At 39.9% G+C, this 16,533-nt stretch overlaps 1 protein-coding gene across 1 annotated transcript in view; it reads left to right on the top strand.

Moving 5' to 3' along the window:
• The window catches only part of LOC148048331 (uncharacterized), a 433,893-nt gene that overhangs the window by 110,978 nt on the left and 306,382 nt on the right, over nt 1-16,533 (top strand). The window lies entirely within an intron of this gene.

Consider the following 16,533-nt stretch of genomic DNA (forward strand, 5'->3'; position numbering starts at 1 on the left):
TTGAAGATGTCAGGACTTCAACTCCCAGAATTCCCCAGCCAGCGAATGCTGGCTGGGGAATTCTGGGAGTTGAAGTCCTGACATCTTCAAGTTGCCAAGGTTGAGAAACACTGGTCTAAGAGGACTAGGAGTTCACCCAAGACAATTGAAAGGCACCTATTTGGGAAAAGGTTGGATTTGTGTGTTAGCAAAAAAAAAAGTGATCTAGCAAGGGCTGGGTGCTTACTAAGAATAACAGAAGGGTTACCTCTGTTAGAGATATCTTAAGATGCTCTTTCTCTGAGAACACAAACTGTTTAAGAATAAAAATGATTAAAGAAGCTGTATTGAACTCAGTAGCACTTGCTTCTAACTTAATCTGCCTGAAAGTGAGCTAGGAATCCCGAATGAAACTGGAGCCAGGGAGAGGGGTGGAAAACACCAAAGCAAGTCTTCAGATTTCCCCCCCATTTCTATTATTTTACTCATATCCTAGTTTTCTTCTTTGAAAAAGAGACAAAACATTTTGGAAGTATAATGGGAAATAGTCTGACAGATAATAACTGGTCCAAAGTCACCCAGGAAAGTCTCATGCAGTGGGGGCCTGGATCTACTTTACCCCATATCACCACCGCATCCTTCAAGCCTATCTTCCTTTTCCATGCATTGCAATCATTTAGGGTGAAGAATTCTTGGAAACATCTGAGTGCTAGCATATTATATAAGAGTTTTGTGTGTAAGTACTGGGAGAGATTTAGATCAGGGATTTGACTACCGGAAACATTACCTGGGAAGAGAGCATAATCTATGCTAGCAAAGACCTTGATGATGACATTGTTCAATTTTAGAAACCGTTCCAGTAACTCTGAAATGTACAACAGTGATGGGGTTGGAGATGATTTCATACAGATGACATCAACATATTTTGAAGATGATTTTCTTTGTCCTTCTACTGGGGTTTGATACGAAGGCTAGGCTTAAGGCCTGAAACTCCTAAGGTTACCCAAGGAGCAAGGAGCTCAGCACCAATTTTATATGCCCTCACAGGAATTGGAGATGTGAGTGGTCACTAATTCCAATGAAGTCCTTGCACAAACTGATCAAAAGCATGTGGCACAAATCATTTGGGGACAGTAAACATGTTTCAGATTTTAACAGCATGTCATAATGCTCTCACAAAATGGTTGCCATGGTGGACCTAACAGCACAAAGCGCCCATTTAGCGGCAGGTAAACAGATGAGGTTGCTCCTTGCGGCCTCCTCTAGTCCTCTTAGATGCTCTCTGAAGTCCCCTCAGCTGTCGTCTTCTTCTTTTGAGCAGGAGGTCACATTTCCAAGTAAAATCCCAAGATGATTTATTAATGCCAAGATGATGTCAACAAAATAAAACTGTTCTTCTGTTTGCGATGGGGTCACTACTTGGAATCCTGACACTAAGCTGCTGTCACTTACTCTTTTTAGTTTCTAAAAATGCTTCGGGTGTTCACATGGGACCCAGATGCATTCTTGGAAATAGATCTTTCTGCAGATGTTGGCATTTTGCTCCTTAACATTCTAGCTTCCCTTAAATTTTTATTATTATTGTAATTAAAACAGTTTTTAAAAAAATCAAATGGGCCACAGAGCCAGAGTCATGTCATAGAATATATTAAGAGCAGTCTTAAAATATGACCTGCTTTTTGTCTGAGTTTAAAGGGCTATCTTGCATGAAGTTAGGAAATGAAATTATATACTGTTACTTAAGAATATATGATGATGCTCTGATGTTTTTAGCATAATTTAGCATAATGTCATATAATGAAGGGCTGTGGAAAGTTTCAAATCTACAAGGGACCTTTTATATGCAAAGCTAGGTACTCTATGTTAAGCTAGCAGTCTATTGTAATGCCAAATTGCAAGGTCAAATGGTACAGATGAGTGGTTACAAAAAGCTCACTCAGGTGCTGTAGCAGTAGTAAGACCCCTCCATTTAAGAGCCGAGGGTAGAGTGCAGTACTGCAGGCCACTTCAGCTGACTGCTATCTGCAGTTCAGCGGTTCAAATCTCACCGGCTCAGGGTTGACTCATCCTTCCATCCTTCCGAGGTGGGTAAAATGAGGGCCCAGATTGTGGGGGCAATATGCTGACTCTATAAACCGCTTAGAGAGGGCTGAAAGCCCTATGAAGCGGTATATAAGTCTAACTGCTATTGCTATCATAAACATGGAAGCATGGTTTAGAGCAGAGGCCTCCAAACTTGGCAACTTTAAGACTTGTGGACTTCAACTTAGCATAGCTGGCTGAAGAATTCTTTTTTTTTAAAGAGTTTTTATTTTTAAACAGACATAGACAAACGAAACATAAAACCATCTTCAATTACATACAGTGTGTCGATTGGTTACAAGATTTCTGTGCAACCTTTCCATAGTCCTCACTATTTATATAAAATCACATATTATCAATCAAATATACATGTATACATTATTATCATTGTACGTCATTTATTTGACTATAACTATTATTCCTTCATTTTAAACGAGATATTCTAGATATTGGATTCATTTATATTATAACAATTCATTACATCATCTTAAATCTATCTAATAATAATGTATGTCTGTATTGTATTCTGTATAATTCTATAATTCTTGTATTATAAAATTCTCTAGTGTCTTTCATTCCCATGTTTTTTTTTATCTAACCACTGATAAAATAAATCCCATATATTGTAATATTGTTTATCTTCTTGTTCTCTAATTTCAAATGTCAAACTGCTGAAGAATTCTGAGAGTTGAAGTCCAGAAGTCTTCAAGTTGCCAGGTTTATAGACCCCTGGTTTAAATGCTGGTAGGAAAAGGGAACCTAAAGGTAGAACCATTGCTCTAACTCAGTGTTTCTCAACCTTGGCAACTTGAAGATGTCTGGACTTCAACTCCCAGAATTCCCCAGCCAGCATTCGCTGGCTGGGGAATTCTGGGAGTTGAAGTCCGGACATCTTCAAGTTGCCAAGGTTGAGAAACACTGCTCTAACTCTTAGCTTCTGAAATAACCAGCTATCCACAGATAGATGATCTATACATCATCCATCAACTAGATCCGGAGATTCTAGATCTAGATCTGGATGAGGAACAATCCTTGTTATCTCATCCAGGCTCCTGGCTAGGAATTATGAGACCTGGCGTCCATTAGACCATGAAGGTGCTGAGTTAGAAGGATATAATTTTAATACTGTAAGAAAAAAGGGGTTGTATTTATGGCCGATCATTTTCTGCAGGATTGTATTTTATATTGCTTACTAAGTTCTCTTCAGTGATCTTTTTAGTGTTTCCCCTCTTCCTCCCACTATCTCTTTTTATTCTTTCCAGCTCAAGGAATTAAAGGAATTATGTGATGGGGTTCAAGACTATGTTAGCAGGAAATTGGAACAGAAAGGGGCATTTTTGATGTTTGCATGTGTTTGTGATGGAAACTGAGAAAAGCAAAATCAGGTTTGGAAATGGGCCAGATTCAGACAAAATCCAATCCATTTTTACTGTGGTCATAGATCATCACAAAGAGATGAGGTGGGAAGAAACATAAAATGTTAAAGAATTGTATATAGATGTAAATATGAATGGTACAAAACTTGTAAAAAGGGAGAATGTAAAAGGAAGGATGGGAGGATGAGAAGGGCTGGGAAGGAGAAGATTCCAGAATGAACAACCCCCTGCCCCCAAACACATTTAGGCTGACTCTTCCATTCTAAGCCCTTCCCGCTCCCGCCATGTGGCCCAGAGCAGAACGGCTTCTAAGGATTTGGGAAGAATAGCAGCAGCAGCTGTGCTCCACAGGCATTCAGGTACGAATTCTGCTGCCTGTTTTGCTGCTCATTATCCAATATTTTATGTATTTATGAATCTAAATAAAAACAACTATGATGATGGCTGAAAATAGCTCTGAGATTAAAACATTGCTTAAGGCCAGTCTGACTGAATACCTTGAAGTGACACCTTACGATAAATTGGATCAGTAGGAACTCTTCCTACCTGATACCATGTTCCCCGGAAAATAAGACAGGGTCCTATTTACTTTTGACTCCCGAAATAAGTGCTGGGCCTTATTTTCGGGGAGGTCTTATTATTTTTGAGGTGCAGGAGAATGGCAAGAGTGGTCACCTCATGGCTGCTGCTGTGTTGCAATATTTTTGGGGAGGGTTTATTTTCAGGGGAGGGCTTATTTTAGCACATGCACTCAAAAACCCGATTGGGCTTATTATCTGGGGAGGTCTTATTTTCCAGGAAACAGGGTAGTAGGTAGACTATTTCAGAGTTCAGGACCACCACAATAATCCAGACTTTCAATATTATCCAACAAGCCAAGATTGATAGCATTTTTCTCAGTCCTGGCAGCTCTGAGGCTCCCCCTTGATCATGCAACACAGGCCTTACCTAGGTCCCAGCCTACAATTATTAAATCATCATTTTTCCTCAGGGATTATCTGTTGTTGTTGTTTTTTATATACATTTTTATTTTATACACATAAACACATCAACAGAAACAGACACATAACTTAAAACAACATAGGAAGAATAAGTTCCATCATATATCATACAGCAGTTCCGTATCGGTTTCTTTGCAGTTAGTGTTTTCCCTTCTATACATTTCTATCTTGCATTCACAATCTCCTTATTCGTTATCCATTTTTATGTACAATTCTATATTTATTTATACTTAGCTATTTATAACCAAATATTATTTACCTATATTGTGCTTTATATTCTTACTGTCATTTATTCTCTTACATACAATTATAGGTATACATTCACATAATTATTCTTTTTCTTTGCCATTCTTATACTATTGTTATTCCATTTAAAAGTTTATAAGGTATAGTTTGGATTGCTTTGTTTACCATCCCTAGCACGTGCTGTATCACCACCTTATTTTCTCTTTCTTTTCTTTTCTCCCTCCCTTCCTTCTCTACTTCCTTCCTTCCTCCTCTACTTCCCCTTCTTCCTTCCCTCTGTTGTTTTTTCTGCTAAACCAAGAGAACCCTCCTATCACAACAAAAAGGGTGTGTCTCTTTTAAGACAAACTAGTCATGTGATTGCTCCTTGGTTTTATCATAAGTCTGGACTTTAACTCAGAAATTCAGTCATGCCCCTTTCCTTTTGTTAACTGTCTGATACCCCCACTGCCATTTCTCTGCCAGGATTTACTCTCTCATTTAGGATATGGTCTCAAAGCAGAGGTGGGTTCCTACCAGTTCGCACCAGTTCGGTAGAACCGGTTCGTCAAATCTACCGAACTGGTTAGAAGAGGTTCCACCAGTGGACCCGGAAAGCAGGCCACACCTACAGAAGAGGTTCCAAACTTTTTTGAAACCCACCACTGGTCCTTGGATATGATTATTCTACACTATCATGCTCCTATTTATAAAACTCAGGGCCTCTGTGAAAGGTAAGGATGACTACTGCGTTTGTGGTGCAATCAGAACATTGCATGTGTTGAAGTTGTTTTAACGCAAACCAAAGATGCCTTTTAAAAAACAAGTTTACATCATATTCTTATGCGTGCCAGTGCTGTGTGTGAGGTAATTTAAGGTGGTTCTGACAAGTGTCGTCGGCATCTTCCTATCTGGTCACATGGGCGGCAAGCCACTCCCACAAAGGAGGCCACACCCACAGAGTAGGTTCAAACAATTTTTGAAACCCACCACTGTCTCAAAGTTAGAGTAAGTTAGTTCTGTGTAAGATAGCTCTGTATAAGGCTATCCTGCCCAACTGCTCCCACCCAAGCTATCATCCATAACCATCCGCTGCAGCCCATTCCAGAAAAGGGCATGCGTTACAGCAGCGGTCCCCAACATTTTTGGCACCAGGAATTGCTTTCATGGAAGTCCCATTTTTCTAGCACCGAGGGGGTGGGGGAAGGAGTGCGTAGCTTAGATCCTGCACATGTGCAGTTATGCTCATCCCTGGTTTACAGAGCCATAAGATGTTTTGTGGAGGAACCCCTGTGGTCTTTCCCAATGCAATAAAATTAGTGGAGTGCCTAAAGGTGGAGCTCTTGCCTCACAACAAGAAGTTGTGAGTTCGATCGTACGTAGAGGCAGATGAAGGGTCTCCTGCTTGGGCAGGGGGTTGGACTAGATGTCCTGCAAGGTCCCTTCCAACTCTGATAATCTGAGTACCATTTTTTCCCCTGTCATTGGATCCCCAGCCCATGAATAAAGCAGATTTAAGTCATCCTAAATGGTACCCAGTGGTAAAGAACAATTTCTCCCCTTGGTGAACAGTATCAAAGGATGTCACAAACTGGCTAAAACCTGTTATGCTTCATCACATGCCTTATGGTTCTTAAAGGTTTAATGTAAGCCCGAAGTGGTGAACTGGAGGGATAGTGATCTAGTGCAACCTTGAACCGATGGCACCAACCTCCCTCCAATTGCCTCCAAACAAAACAGGAGCATGTTGAAAATTGCATCTGTTGCATACACAGAGAAAGAAAAGCGAGGGAGTTTGGAAGAGAAAGAAATCCTAAGTAAAAACACTGCTTGGGGCTCAGCAACTTTGGGACTCCAGTCCCATCAGCAACTTTATTCAACTCAAATCCCGACAGAAGGGACTTTGGGGAGAGGGGGCGGGGAGCCCAAGAAGGACTCTAAAGCTGATGGACAGAATCTTGCAGAAAGATCTGCTCCATTCCTGCTGTTGTGCTGTGATCAGCCAATCCTGCCAGCTGCTGTAGAGGCAGAGGACAACAAAGCTGGGGGACTTCGACCAATCACTTTGCCTATCGTATGCCAAGCACGTAAAATTAGCACAGCATCATTCAGCAATGATTCAGAGCAGGCAGGCAATTCCATGCTGGTAAGAGTTTTCTGCTGACCCAAGGATTGGTGGACAGCTCAGCGGTGGAGAAACCCCCTAAAAACTAGACAGAAACATTCCTAACCCCAAGATTCCTTGTCAATTTCGCAGTATTCTCTAGTGGGGTGGGGTGGGGGGTGTCTAATCAGTTTTGCTTCCTAGTCTAATGTTCAAGATTTCTGGGCCCACATAAAATACCAGGAACCTCTAGTAATAAAATAAGGAAAGGAGAGAGGAATAGAAAGTCACGCAAGAGTTATTGTTCAGTTATACTGTAACTGCAGAGGAGGGTTTGGACACGGTCCAATAGTCCAAATCAGAAATGACATAAGAGCTACACTCTTCCTTATGACTACCTCCAAAATTATGCCCTTTCTGGGCAGCAAATGACATCAACATTTGGTGCCCTCCAGATGTCTTTGATTTCAATCCTTTTAATTCCTAGAGAGGGATAATTCCCAGTATGCTATCTGAGAATCATTATCATTAAAGTCCAGCAGATCTTAAAGATCTGTGGATGAGGAAGGTTGAGGTGGAATTTTATAAATAAAACATGCGACTCTATCCCTGAGGAGAAGGGCTTTGCTTTGAGGGTGACATTCACACATGCTTGTAGTTGTGCTCTAGGTGAAAAAAATATATATTACAATCCGACATGGCAGGCAGATCTATTGCGCATCACTTTGAATGTCACATGTGAAAGTGGGGACAATCATCATGTTTAATTGGAAGGCATGGATTAAAGTTGAATTTTTCCTTCAAATGCTAATAAAACAATCTACAAACACGTCCACCTTGGCCACAGTGATGCAGATCTCTTTTTCCATGGCCAGATTGCTCTATGCTTATAAAATGGGGAGTGCTATAGTGATGGAGGAAAAACCTGGGATATTTCCATGTTTTGTCAGCCCTTCAATATTTCAATATATTGTATTTTTCGGAGTATAACATGCACCTTTTTCCTTCAAAAAAGAGGCTGAAAATCTGGGTGTGTCATACATTGAATACAGCATTTTTGCCTCCCGAAACCCCGCCCCCTTAACCAAAATGGTTGTGCATAGCCTTTAGGAGGCTTCCAGAGTGCTCCTGGGAGCTGGGGAGGGCAGAAATGAGCGAAAAATGGGCCGATTTTTGCTCAATTTCCCCCCCCCAGCCCCCAGGAGCACTATACAAGCCTCCTAAAGGCTATTCATGCCCTTTTTGGGGGGGGAAATGGGCCCGTTTTTGTGAAAAAATGGGCCCATTTTTGTGAAAAACGGACCATTTTGGGGAGGTTTGCAGAGTGCAAAAACTTTTTTTTTTAATTTGCCTCTTCAAAACCTGGTGCGTCTTATACTCTGGTGCGTCTTATACCCCGAAAAATACGATAATCCGGAAATATTGAAAGTACCACAGGAACTAATGGTATTCTGTTATTAAAGGATATAGTGATTATAATGACAGAATATTGAAAAGCCTGAGAAAGGCTTTCATTTCCCCCATCTCTTATACCCAAGAGAATCTCTTAAGCACAGGGCAGGGCAATCTTAACTTTCCTTCTCAGTCTCTTCTAAGTTTACCTAATGAATTTCTTCTTCACAGCCATCTCCATGCTTCTCTACAATGTTCCAGAGTTCCAGCCTTTGCTGGAGGGGTTGTAACGGTCTATGAGAATGTCCCTGAGAGGCGGCAGGAGGAAGAGGAGGTGGTGGTGGAGGAGGAGGAGGAAAGGTAATGTGCTCTCACATTTGTAAGATTTTGTTACTGTAAGTTTACAATAAAGGCAGCATTAGTACTCAGGATTAGGAAAAGAGCTGAGGTGGCGCAGTGGTTAAAGGCAGCATTGCAGGCTACTTCAGCTGACTGCAGTTCTGCAGTTCGGCTGTTCGGCTCAGGGTTGACTCAGCCTTCCATCCTTCCGAGGTGGGTAAAATGAGGACCCGGATTGTTGTTGGGGGCAATATGTTGACTCTGTAAACCGCTTAGAGAGGGCTGAAAGCCCTATGAAGCGGTATATAAGTCTAACTGCTATTGCTATTGCTAGTGCTCCTGGTCTGGATTACCTCTACGGGCTGACAATGGTTTTCTCCTTTCATCCTTCATGTAACCAAGGATGTATCCCAACTTCCTGACTAAAACAATTTCCCCCGCCCTAGCTGGTGACACAATTTGGCTAGCATAGCAGTAGACAGCACCAGCAGCTTTCACCGTCTCCTCATATTTCCCATCATCTAAGCAACTATGCCAGGAGGTGATGATGTGCCTTTCAAATGCTTGGAATAGCCCTTTATGCAATAATATTCATTACTATCCTCTTCTGCCCCTTCATCTCATGACCTCACCTTGTAAAAGTACAGCATGACTCAAAAACTGCCTATCAGACTAATTTGGACAGCTATCGGATATATGGCTCTTGCTGCTGTTGCGACTTGTTCTATGAGGAGGTAAGATTCTACCAATGCTTTATATTTATCCCAGCCTTCTTTTTACGTTTTCTCAGTTACATTCACATTCTGCTTTTCCCACAAAAAAAATGGCTACGGCAGTAAAATACCAATAAATACTACATAGAAACCAGCAGTCAAATGCTATAAAAACGAGCCAGTAAAAGTGTTACTAGAGGTATCATTAAATAAGAAATTTCAGTGATACACAAAGCGGCTTAAAACAGAGATTTGAGGATTATTTTGAACATGCCATTCCTAGTGAATATGATGAATTCTATGGTTTGCCATCTCCCTCTTGTGGGCACACATGGCAATTGTTGGCTCTGCTTATATGCTGCCAGAAGCCTTCCAGAACAGTTCCTTGAGGGTCAGCCTGAGATACAGGACCGATGGGAAACTGTTCAACCTACAAAGACTCCAGGCTGTCACCAAGGTAAAGGAGACTGTGCTACGAGACCTCCTTTTTGCTGACGACTGTGCTCTGCATGCTGGGTATCAGAGCAGGAAATGCAAGCCAGCGTGGACAAATTAGCAGCAGCATGGGACAACTTTGGCCTCCTCATCAACACAAAGAAGACCGAAGTGATGCACCAGCCAGCTCCGAATGTCCAACACTAAGAGTCTATCATCACAGTGAAGGGGGAAAAGCTGCAAGGAATGGACCAATTTACATACCATAGCAGCAGTGACAATTGACACTGAGGTCAACTGCAGAATCGCCAAGGCAAGCTCTGCATTTGGCAGACTACTGACCAATGTGTGGGACCACCCTGTAGTAAGCCTTGCTACAAAGCTCAAAGTCTACTGAGCAGTAGTGCTAACTACCCTGATGTATGCCAGTGAGACTTGAACTGTATACAGGAGGCACTCTAGGCAATTGAACCACTTCCACACGACCTGCCTCCGCAGACGTCTGAGGATCCGGTGGCAGGACAAGGTGCCAGACACAGAAGTCTTCTCCAGAGCAAGCCTGCCATCCGTTCACACCCTGTTGATCAAAACCCAGACATGCGGGGCAGGCCATGTTGCAAAGATGCTGGATTACTGCATCCCCAAATAGCTCCTCTATGGTGAACTGTCTCAAGGAAAGCAATCACACGGGGGGCAAAGGAAGTGATACAAAGGCATGCTGAAAGCCTCTCTCAAGTCCCTGGATATCGACACCACCTCCTGGGAAACCCCAGCACAAGATCGATCAACATGGCACACGTTGATCCACCAAGGCTGCCAAGACAGAAGGACAACCACAGCACAAGAGAAGTGAGCACTCTGCAAAGCCAGAGCTGCAAATGATGCAATAGTGGTGCCCACACATGTGGCAGAACAGTCTGTGCCCATATAGGCCTTACCATCCACCTGCGGACACACCATGGACAGCCCACAACTCTTTAGATGTCAAGGTCCTCTTCGAAAATGATGGGCAAACATCATTGGCTCTACTTTTCAAATTTTTTAAATCCCTGATGACTACAGTATATTATTCATGTCAAGTATGCATTGTATGAGGAGGAGCCAACGTCGCGACGATATGGTCGTGCGGTCTCGATGCTCTGAGACCGCAGCCAATACTTTTGCCGCTGGGTGGTCCAAACGGACCTAAACCGTCCCGAAGAGACAGTGAACAGGAAGAATACGACTTGCTGATCTCGGGGATATCGCAAAATCCCTGAAAGAAGCAAGAGAAGTTCTTCAAGCCAGTGGTAAAAAAAATCCAGCGAAGGCTGATGAAATCGGGGCGACTCCAAAACGGAAGGAAACGGAAAGAGAAAGTGTGAATCCTTTCTGTTTTGAAAAAGATTGCCCAAAAGAACTTCTTTTTTATGCTAAATTAAATCCTTATGCAGAAGAAGTAAGCGGCGGAATTGATCTCCATTGGATTGTTTTGGTTAGTGTGCTTTTCTTTTTGTAATTACACTTTGTGGATTGAAGTGCTCTCTCTCCCCTTTTCTTAAACTGAACAGACTGGTTTTTCTTCTTCGACTTTTTCCTGCTTTATTTTTCAACTTAAAGATTAAAATCTCCCTCACAACGCTAACAAAAATCATCTATTATTTGCTATTAAACTCCATTTAAGAACTTTGTCCCTCTTAAATCTGAGACAACACAAGAAAGTGAAAGGAAAATACTTGAATTCTGCTGCCCGGAGGCTATAGGCTAGAAGTTTTTTTAAAACTATGCATTTGTTCCTGTTTCTCCTTTGATCTCACTGTCTTTGTGCTTCAAAGCTCCGTAACTAAAAGTGATAAGAGCCAAGGGCACAAAGTGTTTACCACAGCTGTCCTTTGAGAGCCTTATCGGCACTGGGAGAGGGGAAAAAAACTGGAACCTTTTTCTTGTGACAATTGCAAATGATTTTGTATTTAAGCTAAATATATATATCTGAGGGATCCAACAAGCAACAAGGTGCGGAGAGATGTCCATAAACACTTTACCAAGGAAATAAACAGAAGATTAACTCCACAAATGGCAAAAGAAATAAGATTATATGCCTTCTGGAAGGACACAGGTTGATATATGAAAATTGATAATTAAAAAAATAGCTAAGTTTGATGATTAATAAGTAGGAATTTAGTAATTTTTAGATTGCTTTGTTTAAAAAAAGTTGATAATGGTAACAAAGTATATTTCTATGTTGGCTGGAGGTGAGGAAGCTGGATATAAGTAATAAATGATTTTGTTAACGAAATGACTGTGGAACAGATGCACGAAAGCTAATTGTAACCAATTGACACACTTTCTACAAGATGTAATGTAAGATGATTTTTTTGTGTGTTGTTTGTTTAATAAAAATAAAGATTTCTTACCAAAAAAAGTATGCATAGTATAAAAATATTTAAAGATATATGCTGATCATTAATATTTCACTACTCTGACTTCTTGCTGCAGGCAAAAAAGTCATTTGATAGAACTGAAATATCCATGCAAGATATGATTTTCCATAGAAGCTGGTCTTATATTTATAATAAAATCAGTCTGGGAATTTTATGTTGAAGAGGGACATGAATATTTGCTACATATTTAGGTCTTCATGCTTGAAAAAAAACCACTCACTCTATTCTCTGTTCTATTTTGCAGTGGAGGTAAGGAATTCAATCACAGTAATTATGATTTCTAGTGAATGGTCTTATGAACAGAACAGAATAGAATTCTTTACTGGCCAACTGTGATTGGACACATAAAGAATTTATCTCAGGTGCAGACACCCTCAGTGTGCATATAAATCAAAAGCGAATGGCACAAAAAACCTGATTCATGTCAGTAGACATTGTATTCATTTTTGTCTGATAGCTCTGTGAATCATTAAAGGGGGAAAAAACCTGGTTTAATCAGCAGATGTTTCCCCACAGACTTGGAATACATTTCTGGAATAGATATGGATTTCTCTACAAATTATGCATCTCTGCTAGTTTTGCTGAGTCACCCTCCCTTTAAAAAGAGACAAAGCAAAGAGTGATGATGATATCCACAGACACACAAACTTTTGGGAAAGCAACATAAAAATTGTGTTCATTTATTTTTATTTTATTTAATTAATTAAATAAAAAATCTGGGCACCCTGTAGGTGGCAGCACGGATGTTTTTGTTTTTGTTTGTTTTAAATGCCATGCAATGATCATCTGAAGTTATTCAGCTTGGTAGTGTTGAAAGAAATGTCCTTCTGGGTTCAACTCCAAGTGGGGAAAAAGACACTGGAGACATGGAGGCTGCTTGGAAAGATGGTTTATTGTTGGACAGGACCACATGGCTTGAATCCTGAACAGAAAAGGTGATCACATGCTTCAATGTTGGTGGAGAAGAAGAGAAGGGCTGAAGGAGGGGCCTGCTAGGCTTTTTATACCCTGTTTAGTCCCACCTCTCTGTTTCCTGTTCCTGTGTAAGAAATGTATTCTGATTGGTTGTCAGACTCCCATGGGGCCGTGCAGGGGCTGCTCTCTAGGCTGTGTTTTGAATCCAGGTATGCCATGTGGAGAGTTGAGTAAAGTTCCAACATTATCATGCCTTTACTCCCATCCCCCCTGGGGTGCAGTGGAGAAGTCTTTATTATGTAAAGTGGACTAGCCTGGTCTTCTCAATGGCCTATTGACAAAGTGGGGATGGGCAGGAAGCTAGAGGCAACTATTCTGTCTTTTAAAATATGTTTCTTTCTTTTCATATCCAGAGAAATATTTTGCCTTTTCAATATTTCCTAGGATATTTCATTATTCTGGGAGAGGGCTGGATGATAACTTCCCACAGTAGGCCTAAATGCAACTGTGGGATTCAAATAATTTAACAACCGGTTCTCTGCCCTAATGATTTCTTCCAACAACCAGTTCACCAAATTGCTCAGAAACTTAACAGCCGGTTCTCCCAAACTGGTGCGAACTGGCTGAATCCTACCACTGCCTAAATGAATAGATAATTGGATTACATGGATGATTGTGAAAATAATTGAGCATAGAACAATTCAATACTATATGGAAGTAACAGATATACCAGATAAGAGGCTTTTATTTTTCCACTTTAACCGCATCTAGCATGCAAATTCATTATAGGTCTTACAAATCTTCCAGGAAGTCTGCCTTTTATTCGGGAAAAAGAAGGTAAACATTTTAATTTAGACTGAAATTGCCATTAAAGGCAGTATCTCTCTAGAGATCCAGAGAGGTCTGAGAGATTGATAGCTTTTGAAGAGAGAGGGAGGAAGGGAGGAGGGAGAAGGGGAGGGGGAGAGGGAGGGAGGGAGAGATATCTCATTGAAAATGATACAAAAATATTACAGTGAACACTGGGAGACAACTAGAATAGCCATCTTGCTTGCAACTGTACTTGGCACCTTTTAAAGGACAATAAATTCACCAACCTCCTTTTCTAATCACATTCAGAAACTGATTGTTAACTATTTTTAAGATATTGGAGACCTTCAGATTGACAAGCATAAAACTGTTGGGTGAGTTCTGTTCCAATCCTTAATGAAAGAAAATTTTAATCATAATTTTCAGATTTTTTTTTTAAAAAGTGAAATAAACAGCAATAAGCTAAGTTTTAAAAACTGGACACTAGAGGGAACTAAAGATTTTAGTTAAAGGAGAAAAATACACAAGCCTGATTAACAGCTAATTAACTGGCATGTATAAGATGATGCAAAACATTTAAACCAGTGGTGGATTTCACATTTTGTTACCACCAGTTCGCAGTGCACACGGGCCCACTCGCTTGGAGCGCGCCCACTCACTTGGTGGGCGCATGTACCCCTTTCACATGTGTGCCCAGCTTTCCATGCACCTCCTTTGCTCACGTGTGCGCCTTTGCGCATGCATCCGGTCTCAAAAACGTGCCTAAATAGGACGGCATAGAGCCGAGCGCGCCCACCTGTGATTTCCGCTACTGGTTCAGGCGAATCGGTCCAAACTGGCTGAATACCACCTCTGATTTAAACATTGAAAATATTGAAGACACTTTTGAAGAAATGGAAACAGAGTGTATTATCAATAATATTAATAGCATTGGTTGCTTCTATGGATAGATTGAATCCAAAAGACGCTATGTAAAAACTGGCAGATAAAGAATAAGTTTCATTTGACAAGACAGAGACAGCATTGAAATAGATTCACAAAAAAAAAAAAAAACAGATTTACGAGAAAAGGATGTCTCCCTAGTTTAGTAGATATACAAAAGAATGGTTGATGTTTTAAAAATCAAAAGAGAACTACAAATAATAAATCAAGAGAACGACCTGGATAATTCTTTTATACAGTATTAGATTTACAAAAGAAACTTGTGAGAAGGGGGGGAAAATCAAATTCTATCGCATTAATTGAGTGAGCTAAAGTTGAAGACATTAATTTTTTTAAGGACATTAAGTTGACAAATCTTACATTCTAATCAATTTTGGAAATTGCCTACTAGCCATTTTAAAGCTATGAGAGAACTTTAGAATGACAAGTTTAGAAAGTCATTGTGTCACTTTTATCTTCAAATCTGAACAAAAGAAAAAAAATAATTATAGGTTTACAAACTTAAACAATCTGAAATAAAGAGACAAAGTTTTTGATTTTGATTTTAAAAAGTTACAAATGGATAAATTTGGAATATTGACAGTATTTTTTATTTGCTATAAGATTTTGGAATTAATTATGAAAATAAATAGCTACTTGTTGAAAAAAAGAGTTATTTTATTCCTGGCTATTGACAAAGATTTATTAGTTTAGAAAGTGAACACCAGAGGGCATTGAAGGTTCTAAGCAGAAGGGAAAAAATATAAGTCTGTTCCTAATGTCAATTAATGCAAGGATTTACCAAATGATACAAAATGTTATATTATTGGAAACACTAAAAGAGATCTTTGAAGAATGGAGCCAGAAATTAGTAACTAAAAGAGATCTTTGAAGAATGGAGCCAGAAATTAGTAACTACAAAACCAATACTGTCAGTATTAATCTTTGGTTCTCTGGATAAACTATGTCCAAAAGATATTAATGAAGGAATGTCAGCTGTGGAACAAATGTTATTTAATAAGACAGATAAAGTACTGAAAGTGGAACTACAAATGACAGGCAAAGAGAATGATTTGAATAAGTACTTTTTGCTAGATATACAAAATAAACTGACTGAAGTGTTAAAAATTAAAAGTGAAATACAAATGATAAACCAAGATAATGATCTGAAAAATGCTTTCCTATTGGTTTTACAAAAGCCTTGTTAAAGTCTTGAAGAAATCATCCCAAACCTGAAGGTGATAGGATGAAGAAGAATAGAAAAGAAATCAAATCATCTGACACTATTTGACTGAATTAAGGATTAAGATGATTAGGAATAAAAGGAAGGAATATAAGGTTGGTTATTTGACCGAGGTTAAAATAAGTGGTCAAAAAATAGCTCAGTTCTTCTCTATTGCAGATTAGGCTTTTCAAAAGCAAACACCGGGGTTCACAAAATTAAATCTTAAACTCAAGTTAACCAAACATAACTTCTACCGGCATGTTCATATCACATGCTATGTTCAAACCAAGACTTCATCCTGAATCCATTGGCAAATGTGAAGTAAGGTTTCCTTTCCTTTGAACTGAGCTGAATGCTTCATAATTTCATGAACATTTCCATGGTAGTTTTCTTAGCAACAGAAATACAGAATTGGTTGTCCACTGCTTTCTTCTGGGATGTTTTTCGATTGCCTAGATTAGATTATACAGCCCAACGGTCCAACCTTGTTACTTTCAAAACTTTTGTTTTCTTCTGGAAAGTACACTATCCATTCTACATTTGAATGCTTGGAACCTAGACTGGCCCTAAAATCACTCATAATGCTTATGCTGCTA

Source organism: Thamnophis sirtalis, unplaced genomic scaffold (assembly GCF_051295495.1).
Source record: "Thamnophis sirtalis isolate CommonGarterSnake01/CBP01778 unplaced genomic scaffold, rThaSir2_p1.2 scaffold_3, whole genome shotgun sequence".
Lineage (NCBI taxonomy): Eukaryota > Metazoa > Chordata > Lepidosauria > Squamata > Natricidae > Thamnophis > Thamnophis sirtalis.